General features: G+C 32.9%; 1 protein-coding gene and 2 long non-coding RNA genes across 4 annotated transcripts in view; 2 read left to right on the top strand and 1 right to left on the bottom strand.

The window, feature by feature from the left end:
- Positions 1-14,309, top strand: part of LOC128891386 (forkhead box protein O-like) — a 317,193-nt gene that overhangs the window by 98,895 nt on the left and 203,989 nt on the right. The gene's annotated exons all lie outside the window — the stretch shown is intronic.
- On the bottom strand, positions 137-5,402 carry LOC128894516 (uncharacterized). The gene is made up of 3 exons (XR_008461592.1): positions 4,518-5,402; positions 2,968-3,224; positions 137-2,752 (listed from the first exon to the last, which is right to left on the bottom strand). It is a non-coding gene; the product is annotated as an uncharacterized LOC128894516 (long non-coding RNA).
- On the top strand, positions 11,129-13,384 carry LOC128894657 (uncharacterized). The gene is made up of 3 exons (XR_008461611.1): positions 11,129-11,608; positions 12,087-12,217; positions 12,442-13,384. It is a non-coding gene; the product is annotated as an uncharacterized LOC128894657 (long non-coding RNA).

Here is a 14,309-nt window from a genome sequence, read left to right as displayed (position 1 = left end):
ACAAAATTTGAAACATTTCGGACGAGGAACATTGTACAGAATTTTTCGCAATTCTTTCATTAAAAATCCGTGTTGCGGGTAATTAAATCGGAAAAGAAAATTACACTTTAATGGAAATAGAGATTAGAATGTATAATTGAGCAGCATAGTTTTATTATTATTAGTTGCAAATTGTTTTAACGTTACTGGCGATAAATTGTTAATGAAAATGAAGAGACGTCGAGATACCGAGAAATTAAATTTCTTTTATTTTGTTTTATTTACACATTTAAATTTAATAAAAACGTCGGTAGGAGATCACCAAGTTAATACATTCTTTTTAAATGATATCGACGGTAATTGTTTAAGTAATGATTAATTGATATTATACATAGTAACTGTACTATAAGTATAACTAAGTAGTATTTGCATGTACCGGCAATAATGTTTTTAAGAAAGAATTTAATAGGTTTAATACATCAATAAAACACTTTAGGAATAAAATTCCCCAAACCAGCTTTATTCTCGGCCTTCGTGGTGGTATTCCTCCTTGAATCACGAAAAAAAATCAAGGAATTTACCTACGTTTATCAAGTCCTATATGTATACTAAACGTCGAATGCCTCGGGGGAACCTTGGATCTAAAAAATTCCAAGATTCCGCTGCGACGTTATTAAAATAGCTGGTTTTTAGAACGGACGTAATATACATAAATGCATTTAAATTTAATCGGCGAAGGCCGTGAGCAAATATCTGAAAAAGGCTCGATAAATTTGTGAATACGCGCGAGCGTTTCGTGCAGGCCTCTTTTTTACGGAGAAGAGGAGCCGACCAACTGCGCAAAAGAGTTCTCGAAATTCTGCAGACATACTGGATAAAGGTATGCGCCCATGCAATCGGGATACGTTAAAAAAGCCTGGCCAGTTTTGTATTCGGTGCTGTAAACGTGTCGCTGTTTTTATTCAGAACTACGTACGACTTCTTCGAATCGCGATGGTGTCGAACCAGTCTCTTTCAGCATTGTAACGGAAAGGTAAAAATCTCTGCTAATGGCACTTTAATATTTTCTTTGAAATATGTCGCTCCTCGAAACCACTAAGGCAACTTTTGACGTTTGAACAGTCGTACGTTATACTACAGACAAAACAAAATACCTGCTTTAAGTTCCGATCGAAGGGTCCTCCCACATCCATGTTTAAGAAATTTATTTCAAATTCACGAAAAGTATTGCAAACTATATTTGATAGTTATTGTCATCACAGATAAAAATAAAATAAAGTTTTGCAATATGGCTGGTCGTATTCATATTCTAATGAAAATGATTTTGTTATTTACAGGAACGTAATACAGTTTTAATGATACGAAGATCGATATAATTGGTATTAAATTGGTATCAGGCTTACGATTAAGTACTATAATAAAATATACAGATTTCTCTATGATGATCATATTTTAAGAAACTTATATTAGATCTGAAGATATTAGATCGAGCACATTTATATGCTAATATTTTATTTGACGTCAATGAATGTTGAATATTGCTTGTCAGGCTTATATATCTCGTGTTCTTGAAAATGTTATAAAATTTAAGTAAAATCAAGTAACAAAAAAAAAAAACAAAATTTCTTATTTGCTATGCGTTTATAATATATGAAGAATATATGAAAATAATAATATGTATAATATGAAATGTATTTTGTATAATATGCATAATATGAGATACACTATGTTTTTATGTTTTCTATTTTCTGAAATATCAAGATGACCTATTTTGTCATTAGCACCACGTATGTTTGTTCAGTACCTTGTCGTAACTTAAAAAAAAGGAAATGAAGTTGCCTCGACGTGACCTTCACCCTTTATAGGTCACCGGTACTCATTGTCATCACTAAGGAAGGGAATTTTGTATGTTTAAGTTTCTACCCTCATCCACAAAAAAAAGTGGAAAAAGAAATGCTGAGGAAGTTTTGCCCTATAAAGGGTTAATATAGCCTAGGATTACTTCATCACGGGAAATACAAGGCATGGGAAAAATTAATTGTCTTTATTCGAACCATCGCTTCTAACATACTTTACATAAAACAGGTTTTTATACGATAAAAGGACACTTATAAATAATGAATTGGAAAATCAAATTAAATACGTAGGTAGCCAATACAAGCACTAGCATCTAGAATATATGTTCGATCTCCGTTTTAGGTTTATCATGATTATACAAAAATTAGATTCCAACAGGTAGAAATAGAAATTAATGACAGAAAATAGAACATTGCCATACGTATGCACTAATTATTATTAAAAATTAACAAATATCTCTAAAAACAAATCAAGATCATGAAATCAATTCAACCTCATTTCAAATTGTAAAAATAAAACTCCGATAATTTAATTTCTCTATAATTGATACATAATACATTTATTCGAATGTCAGTTATTATCGACTTATCCTTTTATAGACACACGAAAATACATTTCCGAATTAACTCGAAAATATTGGAAACACGATTTTGACAAACGGAATAACGCCGATAAAACCCGTAGGCAGCCAACTCGTTGAAGTTTTTCGAGAACAATGGATCACTAAATATCGTGTTAGTTTAGCTGATGAAACGTCGGCGTTAATTATTCTCGACTGCGCGGACGCGATATGTATTTGTGTCTCGTTGGAGGCAGATAGCTTCGGCAAACATAACCAGAATTTTTGGATTCTTTGACGTTCGATAAAAGCTCGATTAATTCGCGTGCTTTTAACGATAAGTACCCGGCGTGTAACCTTGAAACATATATAGTGCCAAGTATAAGTATTGGCCCAGAGTGTATTAATACAGATTCTCGAAATAAAACCAGTTGTTGATATGGAAAAGGTCATTCCAAACGTTTGATTTTTTCCATAACATAACTCTGTGGTCGCATACGGCAAGTCACAACTCGCAATCAAAATCGTACACCACGTATTACAGAATTCGAGTTACATTACTAATTAAATACCTTTTTCCAAAGTTGTATCACACATCCACAAAGATTTGGGATCGTATGTCTACTCTCAACCACCAAAGCTTTTTTACCGTTCTAGTCGTATGTCTGCTCGTAGCCACCACATCGAAGAATCACACCAATCTTATATTGTATTCGTCCATATATCATATTACACTTTCTCTGTATTTTTATTATTTGAAGTTGAAGTCAAGGCATTTTCAAGGCCAAAAGTTTTTTTATTAATGATTAAAAATATTGAGAATTTCGTTCTAAAATTAAATAGAAACAAACAAATTCGTGTTAAATTAGAAACTTGACATTAAAAACAAACTTATAACTATAAATTTGTTCATTTAAATGACGTAATTAAAAAGATGTTCGATTAATTACAATTTTATATACATTTGTCTTCGATGATATCTCCAATGCATCCTCAAGATATTTCAATAATAATACTTCAAAATGGCAAAATGAAAGTTACCGAAAGATACCGCATGATGGGGAATTATAAAATGTAATTTTTACATAAAAATATAACATTAAAACACATTATTGTGTAATCATACACCCCCGCTTAGATGTATGTGGACACTTCCCTAATAGAAATAAATATTTAATAAAATTTACGAATCTATGGTATTAATATCAATTATGTCATTTATGTTTTGATATGTTTATGATGCATTAGCGAATATACATTATTAATAGTTTTTTTTTAAATATCACGTTAGTAATGATAAAAAACTATAGAGATAACTAGATAATGTTAATGTTTCTCTGACCAAACTTGGATACTATTAATTTCTTCATTGTTTCCGAATTAATATTATCTCATTTATTTTGTAATATTTTGCATTTGTTGATACATTGAACATTCTTTCTAAACTTTTAAATAATAAAATTGAATATAGCACTCAAAACATTTAATATTATTAAATGTTGTTAAATGCTCATACAATATAGAATTTAGCAACAAAAGTTGTATAGTACTAATTTACGGTGTGTATTAATTATTCATTGAAGATAGTAAGTGTCCACACACTTATGAACGAGGGTGTATATCTAAAGTTCACGAAAGAATGAATAAATCTTGTTTATCCTCCACAGACTTGCGTATTATATGTCACTACTCGTTCTTCGGAAATTAATTCCGACCAGTACGACACCCATGTTCAAATTTAATACGACCGCAAAGGGTTAATAGACTGGGAAAGTTTGTGCATTTATGGAAAATGGAAATATGTAAAATGTATAAGATTGTATACAGCTTCTGCAGTATATCATAGTACCAATAAAATAAACGTTACACTATTTACAAGATAAGAGACATTTTCATTTGAATTTAATTTCATTATCTGTATCAATGAAATATAAATTTGCATAAACATCCGCAGTCTATTTATTAATATTCAATTGCAAAGAATAATTGAATTTTTAATTTTTACTTTCTTACTAGATGAATCACATAAATAATATATTTTCTTCTGTATTATCTTTGGACTTTTCTGCCAAGTGTAACGTATTCCTTTTTTATGGAGTGTACGATTTTAACAATTACTTACTGTACACTCGACACAGTGTTTGCCTCGTCGATGATCGAGGAGTTTTAATCGGCGGTAGATCTTTCGTATCGCGCGCACGGTATCGATGTTTTGCCTGGTCGCAAGGCGATCGTATGTACATACATACATACATGTTTCTCGCGTGCTCGCGCAGTTCCAGTGAGACTTGAAAATTCAAATTATCCGCATTAACTTATCCGACATCGCAACTGCGCGGCAAATGACACCACACGGAATCGCCAGTTTATATCGCCTTCGAGCTGAATCGTTCATCGTTGCCGGCTACGTGGCGTTGATAACGAAACGATTACGATTATGTTCGCGTTGACCTTTATTTTTTTTTTGCCGTAATTACGTCGACGTCGATACGGTTCCAATGATTTACAGCTTTTTAATAAGTACTAGTGGAAACTTTGAGATCTGTCGTTGCGTGCTCGACTCGCGTTTGCACTTTCATAGATAATGCGCAAGTGTCATCTTGCGTAACCAACAACATCGCTTAGAACCTGCAATCGTCGATCGAAGACGTTGTAATTGCTCTGGTGGGCCAGAGATGGCCAACGTTTTAGTTGAATAATGGTTCACGATTAAAAACGCAGTATTATAAATAAATCGAAAGAATATTTCGTTCTCTCCAAATTATTACATCATTCCGATCGTTATGGAACGGTGTGTTACGTGAATTAATTATTACATACAGTGTGTTTCGTTTATCTAGCAAAGTAAATATCTCGTGACGCACTGAAGTTACGAAACAAATTTATTTACAAAAATTGTTCGGTTTGTAGGGTACAATCATATGATGTAATTTTTTTCGAGCCTGGAATATTAGGGAGAGGGGATTTCAAAGTCAAAATAAGTTTTTTAATGGAACTATATATTCTTTTTTCCATGTCCTGACAGCTTTTTTCGAAACGAATTCAACGGTACATCACATAATTTAATTTTCTGTTTCCAAACGATAGAAATTATATTATAAACTTGGAATTTTTTGAGTAGGTAATGGTAAGACATATCGGGTTGCCGCGGCTATTAGCTGTAACACTGTTGTCATTTGTTTTGATGAGTTGTGGTGTTTGGCTCGAGTCTCATTTATTTTGAGAAAGTGCGATACTAGGGAAATTATTGATTTCCAAAAAATGTCCTTAACAGTTCAGAAAAAAGCCAAATTAGTTTGTCTGCGTGGTGATAGATATTTATCCTATGCCGAAGTGGCTCGGGAATTTCATAGACGGCATCCTCGTCAACAAATGTCAACAGTGTCAACAATAAGAAACAATTTATTCAAACAATTTCTAATGATATAAACTGTAAATATTGTATTCATTTTTTTTTATAACTTAAGATGCTTCAGGAGACATAAGAAAGTCGATCTTTGTTGACAGTGTTGCAGGTAATAGCCGCGGCAACCCGATATGTCTTACCAATACGTACTCAAAACGTTACAAGTTTATAATATAATTTCTAACGTTTGAAAAGAGCAAATTAAATAAGGTGATATACCGTTGAATTCGTTTCGAAAAATTACACTTAAAAAATTTCCATTTAAAAAACTTATTTGGACTTTGAAATCCCCTCTCCCTACTATTCCAGGCCCGAAAAAATTACATCATATGATTGTACCCTGCAAACCGAACAATTTTTGTAAATAATTTTTTTTTGTAACTTCAGTGCGTCTCGAGATATTTACTTTGCTATATAAACGAAACACACTGTAGATTATATGTATGTAGGCATGGATAATTAAAGTGATACTCGAATAGGACGCGACGAGTAAAGTATAGTTAAATTTTATTTGTTGACGTTTTGATTTTTGCTTCTTGAGACCGTCTTTAGGTGATACAGAACAAATCTCTTAGTTTACGAATCCAACGGAATGGGCGCGTAGGAGGAATCAAACATTTTGTTCTTGTTTATTGAACATAATGTATTTGGATTAATAATCACAGAGACATTGAAGAAAGTTTTAAAGGTAACAAGAAATTCAGTAACATGGGAATAATAATAAAGTATCAATTTCTTTGGATAAACTATAAAAATTGTCAATACTTAAACAGCAACACTAATTTTATCAACAGACTTAAATACTTATGTAAAGTAATCATGTACGTGTATTTACAATATCCAGTTGACACAATAACTGAAATCAATCACATAAAAGGTGTACACAGAAAGATAAAGAAAAGAGAACCAAATACACAAGAATATAGGAATGTCTTATCTAAAGAACACTACTCACTGGAAGTCTCGAACCGTATTATTCAAAAGTTTCGAGTAAGTTCATCGCTAATGGTATTACCAATCTACAGGAAGATTATAGTACTAAATATTACTTACTAATAATACCTTGTTATCATTAATACACGGATATCGAAAACTATAAGAACACATCTTAAAGCAGATTAAAATTTTCGAATCGCTTATGGTATTACCAATCTACAGGAAGATTATACTACTAAATATTACTTACTAATAATACCTTGTTATCATTAATACACGGATATCGAAAACTATAAGAACACATCTTAAAGCAGATTAAAATTTTTGCTGTGTATATAACTTCAATGTTGTCACCTGTCGCGTGATATTTACGAGTGTACGTATAATAAAAGTATTAGCCTACAGGGGAAAAAAATGTCACGCGAGAAAAATATCCGGACAATCAAGTCGAAACGTGAATAGGGTACTCGTACTCACACTATATTTGTACGGTGAATTATCAATCTATAAGCTGTATTAAATCAAATCAAATTACACGTTATCTTATCGTCGTGGAACTATCGCTAATATTTATACAGCATCCGTATTAGAGTTTTAAATTTAAAATGGATCAAATAGATAAAGCAATCAAATTTAAAGCTGTTAAGTAAAGACGAACTGCTCCTCTTGATTATTGTATTGTAGTAAAAAACTCATGAAGCGCCAAGTGTGCAAAGCGTGCGTAAGTACATACATATATGGCCGTCGCTGTATCGCAGGCACAACCTTGACGACTATTTCTTAAACGCTATTTTATAATGTGTCGCGATCGTTTCGTATACCTATAAAGTGAACTAAAAAACAGCGATGTAGAGTGTTTTCAAAAACTGGCAAAAATGCTTACGAAGTTAACATAGGTCGAGAAACAATCAGTTTGAAGTTCAGAGTAATTTGCGATTGTCTGAACGTTGCAGGGGGGCCATACATTGGATGTTTCATTTAACGCGGTCACTTAAAATATCTCGACTGCATTTTACGATACAAAAGTTAATAATGGGAATTGTTATCGTTCGATACAAAGGGTCAAATACTGTGATTAGTAAACAATTGTTTTAATTAGTTCTTTCAAGATATCGAGATCATTCTTTTTAAATAGGTTGATATTTAATTACAATAATCGCGTAGCTTATGGAAAAAAAAACAATCAGCGATATATAGTATGCTGATCTTCTCTTGACCTTGAACAAGAGGAATCACGAAATGTTATCATTAATTCCAATACTTGGTTTGCAAGCGATAAATGAATCGTTTAAAGCTGTAGTGGAAAACATTTACTTCAAAAGGTGTTCAAAATGATTGCAATTAACTTCCATATATTTTGGGAAACGTGAAAAAAAAATGATAGAAAACCTCGAATTTTCAGCCCGAAATAGCAAACTGTGTTCTTAAGTAGCGAATCATAGTCGAACGATCCATCTAAAGTTTCATACCAATCTCTCGAGTCTTTTTACCCGAGTCAACTTCTATGGCGGTTTTCAGAACGTCGTTGTCAAAACTTTTTGAACGATCCGTGCCGTAGTTTCCTTAGTAGTTGAAATCTCCATGTCGAAAATTCACAAAACAGTGCCGAACTTCAGAGTAGTCTGGATCCCTGACTGTTATATTTACCTTTCCGGCTGCTTCTACCAAAGTTGCCACCGAATCTTAATTCATACAGCGTAGGACGTCTAATTTATTTGCCGAAGGTGATCTCCACTTGAACGTTGTAGAACGAGTACATGATAGCGAATGAAAATGATAACGCGCACAATTGATTACGAAAGAGGCCATATTTCGCGCAGAAACGAGACGTCAATTCTTTTCGTCACTGAGTGCTTGATAATTTTATTTAAAGTTCTTCCTTTAATTAAAAATATATCATATTATGGATTTTGATAATTAGAAAATTGAGGATTGGTTAACCAATTCGAGCAATCTTTTAATTTTATATCATCCTCTATGTGATCATCCATCTGATCATCTACATATTTTTGTGACGTATATCAATAAACATCTATACGTTCGTTGATTCATCTGAATATTTAGAATGATTGCAAATAAAGAATATATGAACAATTGGAAAGAAATTGATACGTAATACAAACGTATAATTTCAGTTCACAAATAGTACAAAATTGTGCAGAACTAAGATAATTACTATGATATCTAAAAAATACATACTGTATATGATTATTTCTTAAGTCGTCTGGTATAATCAAGAATAACACAGTTAATGACAAGGCAGATGGAGTAGTACAGACAAGTTGCGATGCCCTTTGCCATGTATGCAACAGTTCATAAGCGAAGCTGTTTAGCCACAACAAGAAACGCATTCCAACAGTCTGATCAGGATTATTATATTATACAGCCGAAACGTCACGGAGTTGGTTCAGTTGAACGACTAAAAATATATTTTTGATTACTTCTGTTCGGATCGCGTGATTGCTAAAAGGTCAGACATCGCATGAAAGATAAATAAATTTATTTAAAATAAAGCTTCACCTAAGAATGACCGAATCTTTTGAAACTCTGTAGAATCCCTTCTTGTAACTTTAATAGAAATCCACATAGTTGATGAATAGAAAATAAAGTAAAATAAAAATTAAGCAGTATTAAAAGTAACGATTTATGTGTTTAAAAATAAGTGCCTTTTTTGGGAGGATCTCAGCTTTTTTTTTTATCGATACCGCTGCATTTTGACAAATGAAGGTAATAAACAGTGTGTCACAATAGAAACAAGTAAGACGATGTCATAAAAAAGAAAGGAGAATAATGGAAAACAACTAGAAAAAGAGGAAAAAGGAAACAAATTAAATGAAAATTCATTAAAAAATTGACAAATTCAACTTTTAATTTTTAATTAAATTACAAATTTATTTTGTTTGCGAATTGTGAAGTGTCTTTTTTTTCTAACTGCACTTTGTCCACATCTGTTATTTGTAAGACAATTTAAAGGAAATTCCCTACAGCAAGAATTATTGGTCATAATTCCAACTAATTTACGCTGCGGATTTCTATTATTTGCACGAAGCGACCGAAAAGCAAAATAAGAATTTCCTTTCCGTCCAGAATTCTTCTTTGTTTCTTCCTCGTAAAAAGATTATGGAGCGGTCAGGCGAACTACGACGTCATTTTCCATTCATTCGCAAATGTAGTTGATGTCTGTGTGTCGAAACTTTAAAGTGAGTTATTACAGTTGAAGCTCCTCAAAAAATTTCATGTCAATTCTGAGTGAATATGTCGCCGAATGGCGTGCTTCTTTGATATTTTTAACGTTTTACCTATGTTTCTCGAATCCGCGACTGGCATGCCAATGAAAAGCGATTGGGACACCCTTGTATCGCTTTTTGTGCTCTCAGCCCGTTCTTTTTTGAGAGGTGACGCTCGTGTTCTTCGTGAATGACAAATTCGTGTTAGGCTTTTCACAGTGCAGCCGTACAATCCTCATTTTGCGCGTTTCTTTTGGTTCTTTGATGAAAAATTCGTAATTAAAATATCTAAAATGGCGCTTAAATTTAGATATCCGTACACCAAGGTACATCATTTCAATTATTCTTATATTGCTGTATACGAAATTTGAGACATTTCGGATTAGGAATATTCTACAGAATTTTTTGCAATTTTTTCATTAAAAATCCGTGTTGCGAGTAATTGAGTCGAAAAAGATGATATCGAAGATCCTTAGCTGTTATGTTATTTTGTGCTTCTATCAAAGTTTGACTACTTGTATATTGTGTCATTTAGATTAATTTATATTCATCAAGAATTGAGTATTTCAAGAACATTTCCATTCGAATGCTATTATTTTTAAAGACACGTTCCTTTTTCTCTCGGGTAAAGATAGATTCTAAATCGTTTCTTATTAATAATAAAGATAATAAAGGTAAAGATATATGCAAATTTTGAAAATGTTAATAGTTGTTAATTTGACTGTTGTATAAAGAATAGTGCTACCTTTGTTTTAATCATATAATATGTATATATCTGTATATAAGGTGAACATGTATATTAATTATTTATATTATATAATTAATTATATTTATTAATTGTACATATAATTAATATACAGATACATATATAATTAAAACAAAGATAGCACTATTCTTTATACACCAGTCAAATTAACAACTATCAACATTTTCAAAATTTGTTCGTAGATATTATATATTGCATACATTTGTTTACGTATACACACTAATAATGCTAATATGTATAAATGGTACGAGGTAATTGAAAAATATGTATAATGTAGTTAAATACAACAAATTCTCCTAGACTGTTCCTCTAAGTCGCGACCTATATATTATAAGTAGCAATATGATTGGAGGGGGAAAGACGGTATGTAAGAATATTCAGCATCTGCGTTTCTTTCGGTAATTAAACAGATCCGGTTCTGCAAATCAGGTCGAAATATCAGAGGTTGAATTCAAACACGAAACGACGCATTTTCATAGAATCGGTCTTGTCTTACGTTCGACGCCGACTGTACATCGAATCGTATAACACTTTTACGTCGATTTGGCGTTCGTTTCCAGTACGCGTTTCCGAGCTCTTTAGGAGATGTACGAGAATAGCTTGATTTTAATCTCCGTCGTTTCATAATATTATCATATACGTCACTCATTATTAAGAAGCCCCAAGCTACTTCGTGTTTCCCGCGATCTCGTGGCGTTTGTATGCGTAACAATATTCTGTGAAGTACATCGTTCGTGATAGTAGTGACGCAGTCTAAACAGATGATCAAAGTGCAGCTTTAATCACGTGAATTATAGTTCTCTCTGCATCGCGTCGTGCGCATTTCCAGCCGCCGATAGCATTGCCTTGTATACGTGACTCGAGCTGCTGCACTGTCGGTAATCTCTTCACTTTATTGCGTGTTCGCTATTATTTGCTAGTACAATTTAACTAGTTAATTAGTTGCAAACAATATTCCAAGTCACATAAAGTATTTCACGCGCCCTTCTTGGGAATCGACACGTGTACAAGTAACCCTTTCGTGCCCTCGCTTTGGTAAACACAATGTATTTTCTTCGATACGAGGTTACTTTACCCTGTTAGAAATATAAGAGTGCAGTTTAAAAAGAAAAACAAATTATAATAATTGTAATACATTTAATCCATAATGGATAACGTTTGAAGGAACCATTTTTGTAGTTCTATTTGTTTCTATTGAAATTTGTATTTATAGAGTTTCCGTGCAAACTTATTGTGAAAATTCTAGTGGTTTTTCAAAGGTTCGTTTGCTATCTTGTCTGAGCAATAAAAATTATAATATCGTTTAATAATAATTACAGTTAATATTTCTGTAAGTAGATAGCTCATACTTTTCAGTGATACATAAGGCGTACCTAAACACAATTATATCTGAATTGAAGAAAATTAGCAGGAAACTAACAAAAATCTACAACAGCTACATAAAAAGTTACAGAATTTAATGAAGGATCGAATACCTTTTTTGGATGGTATGATTTCCTCACTTTTCGAGTCTTTTTATTTATTTCGTTGCTTTAGACGATATACGTAACCGTGCGTAATAGAAAGCATCCTGATTTGTTTTTACTTAGAATGTCGTGGCTAATAGAATAGTTTTCCAAACAGAAAGTTTGAAACGTCAGCCAAGTTGTAGAGCTTTCTACTAGCCAGAACCTTCGAAGAGTGTTCGATGATGGTCTTTTTTTTTTTACAGATTTTTGGATTTGAATATCTTCGGAGCGGTGACAAAATGTTCAAAGGCACGCGAGGCGTAGATTGTGTGAAAATTTGTGTGAAATCTCGTAAACAGTCGGGTTTTGTAGAAAACCAGTTAGGAGTGCGTCGCAAAATTCTGTTCTCTCGTCGCGAGAGACCTTCAAAGACGTTTCACACATTTAGTATTTTCTTGCTTGTCCCGATTGATATCGTTTTATTGGTTTTACTCGGACGCAGTTTCGCGCGCGAGAATAAGCAACTCCTTGTCCTCGTGTACGAACAAAACTGATACGTCGATTTTCGGATGCTAGCGCTAATTTCCCCGGAGATCAAGTAGCATAAAAGTTTGCATCTATATTGGCAGGTACGTTCGGATTATCTAAAAACTAGGACATTTAATCCGATATCTGATTCATCGAGTTCCCCTCCTCCTCTCCCCTGGGTTTCGTCGATCTCAAAATGAACGGTAGTCATTGTTAAAAAAATAATTTGCCGCATTACAAAAAAACTGAACTGACCAGTCACAGGTGGCTGTCAGCTCCAATTTTATGCTTGGGATTTCAATGCTTCCAACCGTTATTCGTTGTACTAAAATTAGAATCTTAATTATGCAGGTAAATATTTCACAATGAACGAATGAAAATGTAACTGTTTAGTCGAATGAACGTCGTGAATATATCTCTATGTGTTGACTTTATTTATCATCTATTAATCGAATTTAATTTTGCTTGGCATCGAATACTCGGATATTGGTATTTTTCTTGGTTTATTTTTCCTTAGAACTATAATTTTGATTGAAGAGGCATAGAATACCTCATAAAATGCTCTGTCTTTTTATATTGGAATGTAGGTAAAATATAATAAAATATAGTGAAATAAAATATATAAATAAAGTATAATAAAACATACTACACAGGCAAAATATAATATTGTATCGTAAGCTAAATATAATACTTTATATTATATTTATACTACTATACTAATAGAGACTTTGCAATGAATCTGACTCGGCACGCATTGAGCGATTTAATTGTACGGTTAAGGTGTACAATGAATTGAAATTGATTTTGCATAATCAAGATCTCTGTCAATCAGCTGCGTAGATCATTTTGAGTAAAAAGGCTTTCGAGTACAACTTATGCGCGTCAACGTATGGTTTGTATCTACAACGTAGATGCCTGCTGGATGGTCAGAATTAGATTCGAACACAACCTACGCCAACCTTCAAATTTGTGAAGGTGACGCGAAACGAATGATGGTACACGTCAGACGCGTCTGGAGGAAAAAAACTCACCGACGGATTAGGCTTTTTGTATAGTCTCCAATTAAAAATCGACCGACGCGGAACCATTATTTTTATTGCGTCTGGTCAGCGAAGAATAACGTATGGCAGTTTGATTCAATATAAAAGTAGAGAAATAACATGCTCGTCAGCGAATAAATATCAATCATGTTGATAGCCTCTCGAGCGTGTTACCGTCTAATTTACGACGCACTAATAGAAACGCTATTGGTCACTCGGTCACCTCGCATGTGTTTTAATTTCGACGCTGCTGTTTTTGATTATGGAAGACGAAACATTTTAAAAAGAGGACTTTCGAAAGCTATTAATATAAAGATCATTTCTAATGCTGTTAACTCACGAATCAGAAATAATATAGGATACATACTTATTAGTATATTTTTATATTCTCCATTTTCTTGAAAATTTCACAATTGTACTTTTATGATGTACCTAAAAAAATAAATCCACGTGGAAAAATAATCATTAAAATAGGTGACTTTTGCACTCAGTGTACAGAAGTATCGTATAATTAATTCTAACTTTATTTTTGATAAGTCAATTGTCGAATTGCAAATGGCAGA

This window comes from Hylaeus anthracinus, unplaced genomic scaffold (assembly GCF_026225885.1).
Source record: "Hylaeus anthracinus isolate JK02 unplaced genomic scaffold, UHH_iyHylAnth1.0_haploid 0, whole genome shotgun sequence".
Lineage (NCBI taxonomy): Eukaryota > Metazoa > Arthropoda > Insecta > Hymenoptera > Colletidae > Hylaeus > Hylaeus anthracinus.
Note: the sequence above shows the minus strand (reverse complement) of the source record. Positions and strands in the feature narration are given on the sequence as shown.